This window comes from Pseudophryne corroboree, chromosome 1 (assembly GCF_028390025.1).
Source record: "Pseudophryne corroboree isolate aPseCor3 chromosome 1, aPseCor3.hap2, whole genome shotgun sequence".
Taxonomy (NCBI): Eukaryota; Metazoa; Chordata; class Amphibia; order Anura; family Myobatrachidae; genus Pseudophryne; species Pseudophryne corroboree.
The window spans coordinates 144,872,091-144,889,535 of record NC_086444.1 but is presented as its reverse complement, the minus strand read 5'-3'; the positions used below and the strand labels follow the sequence as shown (position 1 = coordinate 144,889,535).

The 17,445-nt window shown below is 45.0% G+C and overlaps 1 long non-coding RNA gene across 1 annotated transcript in view; it reads left to right on the top strand.

Moving 5' to 3' along the window:
- Positions 1-1,640: 1,640 nt before the first annotated feature.
- Positions 1,641-17,445, top strand: part of LOC134997763 (uncharacterized) — a 113,725-nt gene continuing 97,920 nt past the window's right edge. Inside the window, exon 1 of the long non-coding RNA XR_010200580.1 lies at positions 1,641-1,781. This is a non-coding gene — a long non-coding RNA (uncharacterized LOC134997763). The remainder of the gene's footprint in view (positions 1,782-17,445) is intronic.

Sequence of the window (17,445 nt, the reverse complement as noted above, 5' to 3'; positions counted from 1 at the left end):
ATGTAATTAAAGCTCCATAATCAAGTTGTTCTAATATCTTGTTTATTGTTGGAGGGACTTCAATTTAAAGAAAGTTATTGGAAAGTCTCTTTACGGCATGATTTCACTGAGCAAAACTGTAAATAAACCCCTTCATTTCACAGGAATGTTTCACATACACATCTTTCGTTCCTGGGTGAATTCAAAGCTCATAGCGGACATACCAATGTACGGATAATCGTACATCTTTGTGTGTGTTTTCTCAAATCCGTACTCTGCAGTTTGCTTTCAATTAAGATTTTAACTTTAAGAATGATCTAACCTACTCTAAAACCCTTTTGTTCCATGGAAGATGTTGAAGCGAAGGATTTTCCACTGGACGGATTAAAAAATGCTATGCAAAAAATTCTTAGATTTCTGAATATAATAAACAGTGCGTGACCCCAGCATCCAGCTTGGCTCAGAGGAGGCCCCCTTTTCCTCTTGAATGGATTGCTTTGCTCTCAAGTTAACTCATGCACTGGATCCCGTCCAAGAACATTTTGTTCCCTGGTAATAAGCCAAAATTCTCTCAGCGGTGGAATCGTTTTCTTTTTCTCTTCCAGCTTCCTCCTCTCTTCATCACTGTTATTATACACATTTCTTTTTCTGCAGATTCTGCTTGGAACGATACAGGGAAGAATCTAGCACATGATTCCGATAACGCCAGTGGCGCAGATACATCTGTTACCAGTTCTATAGGTTCCAGTGTCTCCTATCTAGCTCTGAAAAGAAGTAGTGTAACTAGCACATTCTGAAGCAGAAACTATTTGAACGTAATGCTTTCCAGATGCTTAAGACTGAGCCTCATTTTGTGAAATGACTTTACCTCTGCCAGTTTGCATCTGCAAATATCTAGTGAGCAGGGAACATGAAAGATGATCTTTTAAAACATCTGCTATGTTATCCAAATGGCCAGCACTCCTCATTTCAATCACCATTATTAATTGAAATAGATAACATTTCTTCATTTATGGTCTGGATTAACAGTACACAGTAACTGGAGAATAAATAGACTTTTGTTGGTGGATTGTGTCGGTGCTAATGCAATTTATTGCTTCATTTGCACGTGTATAACTTGATGTATTAAGGAGGGTCGGGAAGGGGGAGATGGGGGCTGAATGTGGGAGAAAACATCATGTATGCAGTGACCATGTAATAACACTGAAGTATCAGACTGGATGAAGCAGTAGTAATGTAATGCTTTCAGTTAAATTAAAAAGAAAAATAATTTTGTGTGTTACCTAAAATTTTAGGTTAGTTTTTCTGTTCTTCAGGAATGTAACTGCCAATGGCCATTAACTTTAAAAATTTCAGTAAAGAGTTTAAACGTAACATTTAATGAAAGAGCGAGGAACTGCATACCCTTAGAATAGATTTCGCATGCACCCCAAAATACCCTGCAGATTTACCTACATGCCCTCAGAAACCCGAGTTGCTCCAAAAGCCCCCTACGTTCTCCCAACAATCACCCCCAACAATCCCTTATACTGTTTAGACATGTTGTGCCTGGGCTAACACCTGGCCTTGTACACTGCGAGGATTTGGCAGGGTCTGTACTCCATGATTGAAGGGACCAGGCTCTGAGCTCTGGGGTAGACTTCCAGACTTCCACCATACAGGCTGCGAGAGGCTCATCAACTTCCACACGCCCGGCTAGCTGGTATGTTACTCAGTATTGGATCTTGGCTGCCACCACTGCACCCTGCGCCTGTATGTGTGTGGACTAGAGGCACAGGTTAAATATCTAAGCAATCGGTGAGGTGAGTTTCATGATCCACTGTAAAATATCTGTGTTAATGGTCAGGAGATTCCTGCAATCCACTCCAAAACATGGTCTCTGTGTTAGGGTCTCCTGCCCTGTGCTGCCACGTCGTCATGGCAACCGGGAGACAAGTGCTAGCGGAGTAACCTGAGTGTAGCTGATACTCCGGTTCGGGTCTTTTGCTGTGCAGTGGTTACAGGCTCTGTGCACGGCAGGGGATCCGGTGCTGGTTTTTGTGCTCACAGTCTGTGAGGTCTGAGTGGGGCGTGGACAGTACCTGCTATATAAACCCTCTTCTCAGGTTAGGCAGATGCTGCTGAATCTTTGTTGGTTAGTCAGTTCCTGAAAGTTAGCTAGTACTGTGTAACTTTGTATTTGTTTGTTGCTTACTGCAAATAGGCCTTGGGATTTGGTACTACACTCTGCCAATCCAGACCTAGCAGTAAGACTGGAGTCAGTCGTTTAACCTGCTGGGGTTCTTTTGCTACTCTGTGAATCTAGCAAGTTTGCGGCTGTATTCTCAGACTTGCCTGCCAAAATCCTTTCTCACTGTGCAAGGTGTTCTGGTGTCAGTTTAGCGGCAGTAAGCTGAACCAGTGCACTGCAAGTGAGGACTAGGATTGTGGAGACTCTCCTTGTGTCTATTATTCCATCTCTGACCAAGGAGTTTACTGCCACACCCGTTGGTAACCCTTTAGGGTTTTGCTGTTGCCCTTAGCAACAGCATTTTGGGTTCTCTACGTATTAAATCACAACATCTCGCTTCTTTCCATCTGAGCATTCCTAATACTAGGGAGACACACAGTTTCTTAGCCTTTGGGCTTCTCTGTTCACTTTGTGTTTATTTTGTTACCCTATCACCTTCTGTGTATGTAATGTCATATTCCCCAGTCTGTCTGTGAGTTCATTTGTTTTGCATCCCTCTCCGTTCAGACACCAATACATTCCTGCTGGCACTGGTGTGCATAACATATTCAGCAGCCCAATACTCCTGTTGAAATTTTGTGGGAATATGGAGCATACCCCTCAAAATACTTTGCAACAGGTGGTCGATCAGGTGTAGGTCCTGACTCGACAATTTAATGATTTGTCCATTAAAATGCACACCTCGCAGGCCGCTGGCGGAGCTCCCGCAGCAGCAGCACCTTCAGGGGTTAAGGAGCCGAAAGTAAATCTCCCGGATCGTTTTTCTGGAGATCGCTCGCAGTTCTTTTGTTTCAAGGAGAGCTGCAAGCTATATTTCCAGCTTAGGCCTCAGTCTTCTGGGTCGGAGATTCAGCGGGTGGGCATAGTGATTTCCTTGCTACAAGGAGACCCACAGGTCTGGGCATATGGGTTGCAGCCTGACTGTCCGTCGCTTAAGAGTGTTGATGCTTTTTTTACGGCACTGGGCATGTTGTATGATGACCCTGACAAGACGGCCTCAGCCGAGGCTCAGATTTCGATCCTTAAGCAAGGGCGAAGGCCAGTTGAGGTTTATTGTACGGAGTTTCGGAGGTTGGCCCATGATACCCAGTGGAATGACCCAGCCCTGAGACACCAGTACCGAAGAGGTCTTTCTAACCAGATAGAAGATCAACTGGTACAATATCCCTTGCCTGATAGCTTGGATCAGCTCATGCAGTTATCCATCCGGGTGGATAGACGGCTGAGAGAGCGTAGGCTTGAAAGGGAGACCGAGGTTTCCTTCTTTCCCAAGGGAACCTCAGACTCTGAGGAATTTTCCGAGGAGCCTATGCAGATTGGGGCTACCCGCCTCTCCTCGCGTGAGAAGACGCGGAGGAGACAGCAGGGGTTTTGTTTGTACTGTGGGAATAAAGGTCATGTGGTAGTATCATGCCCAGAAAAGCCGGAAAACTTCAGGGCCTGAGGGTGATGGGAAATATCCTGTCAGGCCAGAAGTCAGAATTTCCCAAGAACACTTTTATCATTCCGGTGACCTTGAAGATCCTCGGTCAAACTGTCAAGACTGAGGCCTTTGTGGACAGTGGGGCCGACGGGGTTTTTATGGACCGCCAATTCGCCCTGAAACACTCTGTTCCCTTAGTACCCTTGGCATCGGAAATTGAGATTTGTGGGTTAAACGGGGAACCATTATCCCAGGGAAAAATTACCTCTTGCACTAGCCAGATTTCTTTGTTTATTGGAGCCACACACTCTGAAAAATTGTCCTTTTATGTGACTGTCTGTACTTTTGCCCCATTGGTGTTGGGGTTACCCTGGTTAAGGGCCCACAATCCTCAATTTGACTGGGTCTCTGGGGAGATTCTTAGTTGGGGTACTGATTGTTTCAGGAGTTGCTTGAGCCTTCCAGTCAGCCTTTCGCAGCTAAGTTTGCCAGGATTGCCAGGATGTTATGCAGATTTTGCAGACGTGTTCTCCAAAAAAGTTGCAGAGGTACTACCTCCCCATCGCCCCTATGACTGTGCCATTGATTTGTTGCTGAATGCTAAGCTTCCCAAGAGCAGGTTGTACTCCCTGTCACGTCCTGAGACTCAGGCTATGGCAGAGTACATTCAGGAGAACTTGGCTAAGGGATTTATCAGACCTTCACAGTCTCCAGTTGGGTCGGGGTTCTTCTTCGTGGGTAAAAAGGACGGTTCGTTGCGACCCTGCATCGACTTCAGGGAATTGAACCGTATCACGATTAAAAACTCATACCCACTGCCTCTCATTTCGGTCTTGTTTGACCAGCTTCGTACTGCCACCATTTTTTCTAAAATTGACCTACGCGGTGCGTACAATCTAATCCGAATAAGAGAGGGGGATGAATGGAAGACTGCCTTTAATACCCACTCAGGGCATTATGAATATTTGGTGATGCCTTTTGGGCTCTGTAATGCCCCGGCAGTCTTCCAGGACTTCATGAACGATGTGCTCAGGGAATATTTGGATAGATTCTTAGTTGTATACTTAGATGACATCCTAATCTTCTCCCATTCCCTGGAGGAACATCGGAAGCATGTACGCTTAGTCCTCCAGAAACTCAGAGACCACCGGCTTGGGGCAAAGCTGGAGAAGTGCGAATTTGAAGTTCAGCAAGTCGCATTTCTAGGATATATTATCTCCCCAGAAGGTTTCCAAATGGAGGGTTCCAAGGTACAGGCAGTCCTGGATTGGGTGCAGCCCACTAGTTTGAAGGCGCTTCAGCGTTTTCTGGGCTTTGCGAATTTTTATAGACGATTTATCGCTGGATTTTCGTCTATAGTGGCGCCCTTGGTGGCACTCACTAAGAAAGGGGCGGATGTTGCTCACTGGTCTTGTGAGGCCAAAGCGGCTTTTGCCCGTCTCAAAAGGGCATTTGTCTCGGCCAAGGTGCTGCGACACCCAGATCCAGAGCGTCCTTTTGTGGTGGAGGTGGATGCCTCTGAGATGGGTATTGGGGCAGTGCTCTCTCAGATGGGGGTGTCTGATAATCGCCTTCATCCCTGTGCTTACTTTTCCCGTAAATTTTCGCCTGCCGAGATGAATTATGACGTGGGTAACCGGGAATTGTTGGCTATTAAGGATGCACTCGAGGAGTGGAGACACTGGCTTGAGGGGGCTAAGTTTGTGGTCTCAATTCTCACCGACCATAAGAATTTGGCATATTTAGAGTCAGCGAAGCGCCTCAATGCCAGGCAGGCACGATGGGCTTTGTTTTTTGCTCACTTTAATTTTTTGATAACATATCGTCCTGGGTCAAAAAAACATCAAGGCTGATGCGCTCTCGCGGAGTTTTGCTCCAATCCAGGAGACCACCGAGGAGCCATTGCCCATTGTGTCCCCATCATGTATTAAAGTGGGCATTACCCAGGACCTCTTGTCATTAGTCCTTAGAGCACAGGAGCAGGCTCCTCCAGACCTTCTGGTAGGTCTTTTGTTTGTGCCTACTAGGTTAAGACAGCGAGTGTTCCTGGAATTCCATGCCAAGAAGTCAGCAGGTCACCCGGGTATTGCCAGAACTCGGGAGTTGCTATCTAGGGCGGTGTGGTGGCCCTCGGTGGCTAGGGATGTGGATCAGTGGGTTCGGGTATGTGACATCTGTGCCCGAAATAAGACTCCTAGAGGGGTTCCTGTTGGCCCATTACATCCACTCTCTATTCCATCTAAGCCATGGACCCACATTTCAATGGATTTTGTGGTGGACTTGCCCAAATCCTCGGGGATGACAGCCATCTGGGTTGTCGTTGACAGGTTTTCGAAGATGGCGCACTTCGTTCCACTGGTTGGGCTGCCATCGGCCAGACGCCTGTCTGAATTATTTATGCTGCATGTTGTGCGCCTCCACGGGTTGCCACTTGATGTGGTCTCTGACCGCGGATCCCAGTTTGTGGCCAAATTCTGGAGGGCATTTTGTTCCGATCTCCAGATTTCTGTCAGCTTGTCGTCAGGCTACCATCCGAAGTCTAATGGGCAGACTGAAAGGGTGAACCAGTCCTTGGAGCAGTTCCTCAGGTGTTATGTCTCCAAGTGTCAGACTGACTGGGTTGCTCATCTGTCCATGGCGGAGTTTGCCTATAACAACGCGGCTCAATCTGCTACAGGGATCTCTCCCTTCCTTTGTGTGTATGGGCATCATCCTAAGGCCAATTCTTTTGACCCCCTGGACTCCACGCCTGGTGGTTCCTCTGTGGTTTCGGTCCTTAGAGGTATTTGGAGGAAAGTGAAGAAAGCCCTTGAGTCTGTGTCATTGGTGACCAAAAGGGTTTTTGATAAGCGGAAAAGACCCTGCAGCTTCAAATTAGGAGACTTCGTCTGGTTGTCTACCAAGAATTTGAAGTTGAGACAGCCATCTCATAAGTTAGGCCCCCGGTTCATCGGTCCTTATAAGATCACTAGGGTTATCAATCCGGTGGCATTTCAGTTAGATTTACCCCGTTCTTTGGGTATCAATAAAACATTTCATTGTTCCCTTTTAAAACGGGCGATTGGTAATCCTTCTTCCAGTGGAAGACCTTCCCCTCTTCTGATACGTGGCCAGAAGGAGTTTGTTGTTGAAAGGATTCTTGACTCCAAGATGGTTCGGGGTCGGCTGTCATTTTTGTATTGCCCGGAGGAGCGGTCGTGGGTGCGCAGTTGTGATCTTCATGCCCCCAGACTGATACGCTCTTTCTTCTCGCAGTTCCCTGATAAACCCGGTGGTAGGGGTTCTTTGACCCCTCGTCAGAGGGGGGGTACTGTTATGGTCTCCTGCCCTGTGCTGCCACGTCGTCATGGCAACCGGGAGACAAGTGCTAGCGGAGTAACCTGAGCGTAGCTGATACTCCGGTTCGGGTCTTTTGCTGTGCAGTGGTTACAGGCTCTGTGCACGGCAGGGGAACCGGTGCTGTTTTTTGTGCTCACAGTCTGTGAGGTCTGAGTGGGGCGTGGACAGCACCTGCTATATAAACCTTCTTCTCAGGTTAGGCAGATGCTGCTGAATCTTTGTTGGTTAGTCAGTTCCTGAAAGTTAGCTAGTACTGTGTAACTTTGTATTTGTTTGTTGCTTACTGCAAATAGGCCTTGGGATTTGGTACTACACTCTGCCAATCCAGACCTAGCAGTAAGACTGGAGTCAGTCGTTTAACCTGCTGGGGTTCTTTTGCTACTCTGTGAACCTAGCAAGTTTGCGGCTGTATTCTCAGACTTGCCTGCCAAAATCCTTTCTCACTGTGCAAGGTGTTCTGGTGTCAGTTTAGTGGCAGTAAGCTGAACCAGTGCACTGCAAGTGAGAACTAGGATTGTGGAGACTCTCCTTGTGTCTATTATTCCATCTCTGACCAAGGAGTTTACTGCCACATCCGTTGGTAACCCTTTAGGGTTTTGCTGTTGCCCTTAGCAACAGCATTTTGGGTTCTCTACGTATTAAATCACAACATCTCGCTTCTTTCCATCTGAGCATTCCTAATACTAGGGAGACACCCAGTTTCTTAGCCTTTGGGCTTCTCTGTTCACTTTGTGTTTATTTTGTTACCCTATCACCTTCTGTGTATGTAATGTCATATTCCCCAGTCTGTCTGTGAGTTCATTTGTTTTGCATCCCTCTCCGTTCAGACACCAGTACATTCCTGCTGGCACTGGTATGCATAACACTCTGTACTTATAGATTTTGAACAATGAAGCCCAGTATACTGTTGTTTCGTAAAGAGGGTTTAAGAGCAAAATGTTGAGGGGAGAGACTGACGGGAAAGAAGCTGCAAAAAGAGGGGAATATGAAAGAGAGATTGGAGGAAGAGGGGAAGATAGAGAGACAGAGACACAAGGAAATGGTGAGAAACACACAGAGAGAGAGAGAGAGAGAGAGAGAGAGAGAGAGAGAGATGGCAGAGAGATATGGGAAAGAAGGAAGGAGTGTAAGGGAGAGATGAGCTAGGAGAGGGGCAAAGAGAGAGAGAGAGAGAGAGAGAGAGACAGACAGGAGAAGAGGGGGATAGATATGGTAGGGTGGGGCAGTGCCGGACTGGGGCATGAAGGGCCCACCAGGGAACTGCAATCACGGGGGTCCACTAAGGGGCGTTGCCATATGCTGGAAGGTGTGTGGCCAAGTGACCAGAGAGGAGTGGCCGGCCATTATATACGCCACCTAGCATAGTATATAAAGAAAAAGAGTTCTACCTTGCTGCCCCCAACATGACCCTCTCCAGGAGGGACAAAATGCTCTGCTTCTGGACTTCTCTCTTAATTTAAGATTGCTGACACCTGTTTTGAACAGATTAATGGATAAGAAAGGTGTTTCACCACAGGTGATGGCAATCATAAATTAAGAAGGAAGTCCAGGAGCAGAGCATGCTGTCCCTCCTGGAGTGGGTCATGTTGGAAGGTATTGTAGTATATGTGCCTGGGTTACACCAGGAGAGAGCAGTAGTATATGCGCCTGGGTTACATCGGGAGAGAGCAGTAGTACATGTGCCTGGGTTATATCAGGAGAGAACAGTAGTATATGCGCCTGGGTTACACCAGGAGAGAGAGCAGTAGTATATGTGCCTGGGTTACACCAGGAGAGAGCAGTAGTACATGTGCCTGGGTCAGGCTTGGACTGGCCCACAGGGGTACAGGGGAAACCACCGGTGGGCCCTACTGCCTGGGGCCCCACCTCCTGCTCTAAGGATCAGGTTCCAGACTGTGCACTTGAATTATATATTATACATATGTTACCTTATACCGGACTATGGTGTATTTTCTTTAGTGCATTGCTGCATAATCTGGTACATTATCATGCATGTAGCAGCTGAATTGACTGTATATATATATGAAGGTAGTCCAGACGTTGCACTCTCTAATGGTTAGTCAAACCAATGTGGCAGGCCACACCCCCTGTGCAGACTGGCCACGCCCTGCCACTGCATTACCCCGGTGGGCCCTACATGCCCCAGTCCGACACTGGCCTGGGTTACACCAGGAGAGAGCAGTCGATACACATACACCCCCAGTATAGTGCCAGATACAAATAATGACCCAGTAGTGCAGTGCCAAATACAAATATGCCTCCAGTAGTGCAGTGCCAGATACACAGATGCCCCCAGTAGTGCAGTGCCAAATACACAGATGCACACAGTAGTGCCAGATACACATATGCCCCCAATAGTGCAGTGCCAAATACACATACGCCCCCAGTAGTGCAGTGCCAAATACACATACGCCCCCAATAGTGCAGTACCAGATACACAGATGACCCCAGCAGTGCAGTGCCAGATACACAGATGCCCCCAGCAGTGCCAGATACACATATGCCCCCAGTATTGCTCCTTATTCACATTTTACCACAATGTATTGCTCCTTATTCACATTATACCACACTGTGTTGATCCTTATTCACATTATACCACACTGTATTGATCCTTATTCACATTATTCCACACGGTATTGATCCTTATTCACATTATACCACACCATATTGATACTTATTCACATTATACCACACCATATTGTTCCTTATTCACATTATACCACACTGTATTGATCCTTATTCACATTATACCACACTTTATTGATTCTTATTCACATTACACCGCACGGTATTGATCCTTATTCCCATTATACCACACCATATTGCTCCTTATTCACATTACACTGCACCTTATTGATCCTTATTCACATTATACCACACCATATTGCTCCTTATTCACATTATACCACACTGTATTGATCCTTATTCACATTATACCACACTGTATGACTCCTTATTCCCATTATACCACACTCTATTGAACCTTACTCACATTACACCGCACCATATCGCTCCTTATTCACATTACACTGCACCATATTGCTCCTTATTCACAGTACACCACACCATATTGCTCCTTATTCACATTACACCACACTGTATTGATCCTTATTCACTTTATACCACACCGTATTGATCCTTATTCACATTATACACCATATTGCTCCTTATTCACATTACACTGCACCGTATTGAACCTTATTCACATTATACCATACCATATTGATCCTTAGTCACATTACACTGCACCATATTGATCCTTATTTACATTACACCACACATATTGATCCTTATTCACATTATACCACACTGTATTGATTCTTATTCACATTACATCACACCACATTGATACTTATTCACATTATACCACACCATATTGATCCTTCTTTACATTACACCACACTGTATTGAACCTTATTCACATTATACCACACTGTATTGATCCTTATTCACATTATACTGCCCCGCATTGATCCTTATTCACATTACACCGCAGTGATCCTTTGTCTAATACATTTTATATTTGTCACTTTTTTTAATAATGTGACAGCATTACTGCAATGATAATAATCTTTACTAGCTTTTAGTGTAATAATAAGAAAAATGTGATTTATGTCTGTATTACTAGGCTAAGAAGTATAATATATTGGGTGGGATATGCTAAAGGGAAGATGCGGTTAAACTGCATTTCCCATATGTACTGAGCCCGACAATGCCGGGCTATGGTGTAAAGGGTAACGCCAGCTTTTCTGGCGCACACCTATAGAAGCTTATAGACTTTCCACATTGTGCTGTCAGAGGGATCTGATCAGATCCTGCCCAACACCCCCAGCGGCCACCACGTCACTCTTCGCATGTTCAGACGGACTACCAAGTCATAAACCCAGAAGTCCAGTGAACACTGAACAGTGCTGATCGCAAAGGGCAGCTTTTATCAGGAGAGCTGTCCTTTGCATATGTTAGTACATATGCGATTAGTATGCATGCAATGTGTGGCTCGATGTACCACAATACCACAAGAGGTTTGTACATCCTGCCTACTATGAGATGTGATAAGACAACAATTAAAAACATCTGCAGCATTAAAAGCATCAATAAGGTGATATAATATAATTTGTGACACCACAACTCCATGCGGTTAAGATGCCAGCTGTCGAGATCTGGACAGTTGGAATACCAATGCTGGAATATCGACAGCCATCAGAATGCCAGCATCCCAACAGTAAGTATAGCAGATGGGTTAGGGCCAGGTGGGGGGTTTGGGGGGGGGGGGGGGGGGGGCTGCGAGGAGAAGGGACCTAGGAACCACCAAGGGGGTTGGTTTAAGCACTACAGGGGGGGGGGGGGGTTAGGGTTAGGCTGCTGGGAAGGGTAAGCTTTAGGGGAGATGGGGAACATACTTACCTCGCCCCCATCTGGATTTCAAACATCAGGATGCCGGCATCCCGTCCGCTGGTCAGGCATACTGAACCCCCCATTCCTGTAGCCAAATCAGGGAGACTGTGTTCTCTATGATGAGTGTCTCACCTTTTCAGTATGTTCTGTATGCATCATCTGCTGTGGCCTTTCTTACCTTGTGTTCTCTGCAGAGGATCTCCCAGTCAATTACAGTCACCTCAGGACATCAATCTGAGCTTCCATCTCCGTCCATGCTCAGCTCCTTCCTGCATGTACTAAAAGTACATGAAGAAAGGAGGAGCCACCGTTCCTTCTTCCTCTAAGCAGGTTGTATGCTGGGAGGAGCCACAGTTCCTTCTTCCTCTAAGCAGGTTGTACGCTGTCAGCAGGCCCACAGCAGGTGCAAATGTTCCTTCTGCAGAGTGCAGACACAAATGCACACATTGCGCCGTTGGCGGGGGTAAGGCGGTTTAGGATACTTGAGTGGGGATATCTTAGATCAGAAGCACCCTCAAATCCGTCACTATAATCCAGTCACTGGACCATATCCACTTATTGTAGTGGGCGGAGCTACACAGCAGGCTATTTACCCGGTTCCCTGGCTAAATGAGTTGCTGCCTAGTGCCTACTCAGCTGACAGCTCTGATCATGGTAGGAAGCCAGAGCTGCCGGCGCTGTCAGCATGCCAGATGCCCCGCAAACCGCTGCTGAGTCTGACCCTGCCTGGCTATATGTGCTGCTGCCTGATCAGCTCTGATTGCGGTGTGAAGTCAGAGCCACAGGCGCTGTTAGCATAGCATGTCAGATGCCCCACTGTTAGCATAGCATGTCAGATGCCTCCTCCCCAAATGGAAGTCGTGGAGGAGAGTGCAGCCCCGTCCTCACACAAAAGAGGACATGGCTAATACTTAGCAGGGCTTGCTGGTGAGATCACCAGCTTCCGGATGGCCCAGTCCGAGCTTGGGGTGGGGGAATAAAGGAAAAAGAAGGTTGTAACGCCAGCCATAATTGCTAATAACCTGGTGAATCATGGTTTCGAAATACTATTTTTAACTTTCAACCTAAGCATGGCAAGACAAAATAAGAACACGAGAACAGGTAGCATTTATTATAAAATATGGATGGAGTCCAAGTAAAAAAATTAAAAATCTTTTTTTTTATTATTATTTTTTATTTAGAGACTATTGTTTGAAACAGGGAATTGTGTTGGAAATTGTGAATAGATGGTGGCAAATTTATTTATTTTATTAAGTTTCTTATATGTAAAATACACTACAAGAGTATACTGTTTACTGTGCATTGGACTATTAATAAATACATTTAAAATACAATGTACATTTAAGTTGTTTTATGTGTCCTCCTTCAAATCAGCTCTGCAAACACTAAAGAGTAAGCCAGTTTCATTATAGTGCAAGCCAGGTAAATGGACATTATTGCACTAGGGGGGTAATCCAGAGTTGATCGTAGATGTGCTAAATTTAGCACATCTACGATAATTTACTCTGAGATGCCTGAGATGTGGGGGGACACCCAGCACAGGGTTAGTCGCCACACATGTCAGGACTTACCACCCACCCCCTGCACAGGTACAAAAGCATCGAATGGCGGTGATACTTTTGTACCTGGCGAGTAGCTCTCTACCTGCGCAGCTCCTACGCGCTGGCACCAGCTACCCGACGCATTCCGGGTCGCAGCAGCTGCATGTGATGTCACACATCCGCCATGGCCTGCCCCCCCCAATGGTCCAGACACGCCTCCATTGTCGAAGTCGACATGGGAAAAGGTCGACATGCGTTTTTTTTTTACTGTTTTTGGTGTCGTTATCTTCGGAAAGTGACGGGGAACCCCAATTAGTGCACCGCGTCCCCTCGCATGGCTCGCTTTGCTCGCCATGCTTCGGGCAAAGTTACCATTCCCAATTGTAGTCCACGTGGATCGTTAAGTATGAAAAAGGTGAAAAAATTAAACATTTGTGAAAAACTCATGTCGACCTTTTTGCATGTCAACCTAGTACATGGCGACCTAATGACCATGTCGACCTAGTGATCATGTTGACCTAATGCATGTTGACCTTCAGTGGTCGACCTAATGCTTCTTGACCTAACGACCGCCTTCCTTGGAAAGGGCCACAGAATATCTAATGTGAGTTAGAGTCATTACATTAGATATTCTTTGGTCACTTCAGATTCTTGCAAACATAAATGTACTTGTACAAATGGCTGCTAAAGGGCCATTACATCTTTCTCTGCACAGATCAGACCGGCGTTTGCCTAAATAAATTGGATTCCACAGCCTAGCCTTATTGATCTGACATTAATGCTCATTCGTCCGCAGAGCATTATCATGAATCCACCTTCCTATAAATATATCTAATACATCCCGTATACTATAGTCAGTGAAGGCCACTTTGTTATTTTATTGAAGCATTGCAATGATTACAAAATAATTCTATCTTTTGTTAGCCTTGATATTTATATGTTCCTTTTGTTGAAGCATGTGGCGCTACTGTGCGTACTTCATATTGGCTCCTTGCGGGAGTCTCCAAAGTCCAAACCCTAGCCAAGATGGCCGGTGACCTTTATTCTGCACATGCACAGCTCCATCTTATCACTGTGTTAGAGCACCACAGTGGGAAATGTCCATATTCCACTTAGCTCAGAGAGATCCTGCTAATTACTGCTGATCCATGATGCTAGAGATCCTGCTTTCATCCCACACCGCTACTCGTATACAATGATCGTCTGGTTACCTGCACGTTCCACTCAAGCTCAGCTCCATGCAAAAAGGGAGAAATCTTTTATTTTATTGCATTTATAGTTAATGGGCAACCAATGGAGCAATTCAATGGTTGCTGCGATTGAGCGCCAGTGCTGCGGTCACCCACATTTGTGATCACAGGCTGGTAAGCGGAAATGTGCAAAAAAAGTCTGACCTTTGGGTGCGGAACTTTTAACATTGCGCCCATTAGTATAGATGGGTTTTGGCGTGATAAAGGCCATCCAAAACAATTCAATCGCTCCATCGGTAGCCAATTTTTTATTGTTGCCAAAAAATAATTGCATTGCCTCCAAAGAAGCTGCATATGCATCATTGTGAGTACAGCTGTATAAATCATATTACCCCACTTGTTAAGTTCAGGGCTGTTCATTGCCTCAGGACATCCACTGGTATTTACCTACACTCTGCCATACCACCGCCAGTTGTACAACACATGAACTTGAAGTATTGTATATACCACCAGTTGCCCCAGACCTTGGTCTAGGATTATTATTTGGATACTGCCATTTCTGCCCATAACTTAGATTGACTTTATGGTAAATCTAGAACTAGCTTTTTAGAACTGTAGACTGTTCGTGCAAAAAAAAACCCCCAGACTTTTCCTGCAAATCGCGATTACAGCCTATTCAATTATCCGGAAAAATTTATCTGTGATAATTTTTTTGCAAATTTCACTTCACCTACTCTGAGCAGGTAAAAAGTTGGGAAAAATCCCTATTTTAGCTAAAAATTTTTGGATATGGGGGGTAATTCTAAGTTGATCGCAGCAGGAATTTTGTTAGCAGTTGGGCAAAACCATGTGCACTGCAGGGGAGGCAGATTTAACATGTGCAGAGAGGGTTAGATTTGGGTGTGGTGTGTTCAATCTGCAATCTAATTTGCAGTGTAAAAATAAAGCAGCCAGTATTTACCCTGCACAGAAATAAAATAACCCACCCAAATCTAACTCTCTCTGCACATGTTATATCTGCCTCCCCTGCAGTGCACATGGTTTTGCCCAACTGCTAACAAAGGCCCTCATTCCGAGTTGTTTGCTCGCTGCTAATTTTAGCAGAATTGCTAATAGGCTAAAATCCGGCAGTTCTGCGCATGCGTATGTATCTCAGGGCGTACGCGCTAAGCAAATTTACACAAAACTATGCTATTTTACTCACAGGCGAATAAAGCTTTTCAATCGCTCTGCTGATTGACAGGAAATGGGTGTTTCTGGGCGGAAACTGTCCGTTTTCAGGGAGTGTGCTAAAAAAACGCAGGCGTGCCAGGTAAAAACGCAGGAGTGGCTGGAGAAACGTAGGAGTGGCTGGTCGGATGCTGGGCGTGTTTGTGACGTCAAACCAGGAACTAAACGGACTGAGGTGATCGCAATCTAGGAGTAGGTCTGGAGCTACTCAGAAACTGCAAGGAAATTGCTTTCGTTAGCAATTGCTAATCTTTCGTTAGCAATTCTGCTATGCTAAGATACACTCCCAGAGGGCGGCGGCTTTGTGTTTGCATTTCTGCTAAAAGTAGCTAACGAGCGAACAACTCGGAATGAGGGCCAAAGTTCCTGCTGCGATCACCTCAGAATTACCCCCATGGTACAGAACCCTGGGACACACCCCTTAATGACAAATTAGGCACTTAGAAGTTTTTAATTATTTTTGATTGGACAATAATGACGTGCATTTTTGGGGTGGAAAAGTACAAAGTGATGTTAATTGGGGTTCAAGGTATGGGACAGGTATATTGGGGTCCTTTATGACTAGGACACATGTTTTTAGGCTTGCAGGTGGGACTAATCAGTCTGGTTCCACTTTTTTTTTTCAAAAGTACCCTAAAGTGACCCAAATATATACTTATACCCATTTTCATGTAACCCAAATGAGATCATTTATTTTGCACAAAAAAGCTTGCTTTCTATATTTTTTTTGCATTTTAAAAAATGCATATAATAGCCATTTCACACAACTTAAGTCCCAATAAACTCTTTAATGTGATCTCTAATATTCTTCTCTTATGTTATCCTATGTTAGTTTAGCATTTTTTGGGGTACAGGCTGATTTCCCAATTTTATCCTACACTTTTCACTGCAACAATTTTCATGTGAAACCCGTTTGGAATTGAATAGGTAGAAATATGGGAGCGTGCATGGCAATATTCGGCCGACTGCTGTGCGGAAAAATTTGTGAAAAATGTATTCGCGGCTAATTGAATACCCCCATACACTCCAGACTAGAAATATCTAAAAATATTTCAAAATAACCTTTAAATTAGTGAAATCCCAAGCATGTGGGTCTATTTTCAGTTTATATTGGCTGTATGGAATACTTGCCAACTTTTTCATTACTCTCTCAGGGAGAAGCCCAGAGAGGAGAAGCGGACATCCACATAATTAGGCCCTGCTCCTATCAAGGAAGGGGTGGAGCTAAAGTAACAGATTCGCATAATGTTAGCCCTGCCACCTCCATATGGACTTGTGATTTCCTGCATTTTCTCCCTATTCCACCCACTTCACTAGGAAGTAGGTGGGATGTGGGAGGGTTACCCATTTTCCAGGGGTGCGGGAAACTACTTGGAAAATTAGGAGTCTCTCATGACTTCTGGGAGAATAGGTAAGTATGCTCTATGGTTAAATATGTCATAAATTAATATTGTTATGCTTCCTACAGTACATTCTTGATTGTTTTAATTGCATAAATATGTATCAGTGTGAGGTACAGTAAACCAGAATAAAGAAAATAAATTCTCTATTGCCCACCAAATTCTGAGTCTGCTTAGTAAGTACACATCTGTTTGTGTTCTAATTGTCACAATTAACATGTTTTACCAAATTTTAATTGAATTGTTCTAATGGTCTCTTTTCCTAGAAGTAAAATTACAGAAATATGTGACTTCGCTTCCTGCCAGTAATGACTTTGTTCCAGAGCATACATAGAACCCTATTCAGCACAGATCGCAAAATCCAGCTAATTATCGAATGATTTCGGATGCACAGCATTCGCATAGCGTGTGTACACCCACAATTTGTGATTATGTCTGCGGATGCATTATGTTTCAAAGCGATCGTACTTTAATTGACAGGAAGCCAGTGTTTAGGGGAGGAAACATCTGTTTTGTGGGTGTGTTTGTATAAATGTAGACATGGCTAGGCGTTTTTCGGGTGGGTTTCTGACGTCAGCGATGACCACTTTCAGCCTCTGCATATACAGAATTGTGGATGACCTTGCCTGGCGCAGATGGTAAAACTCTTTAATGTTCTGCTATTGTGTTTGGGTTGCGATCACATTGCGCATTGCAGTGTGTTTGTAATTTCTGCAAT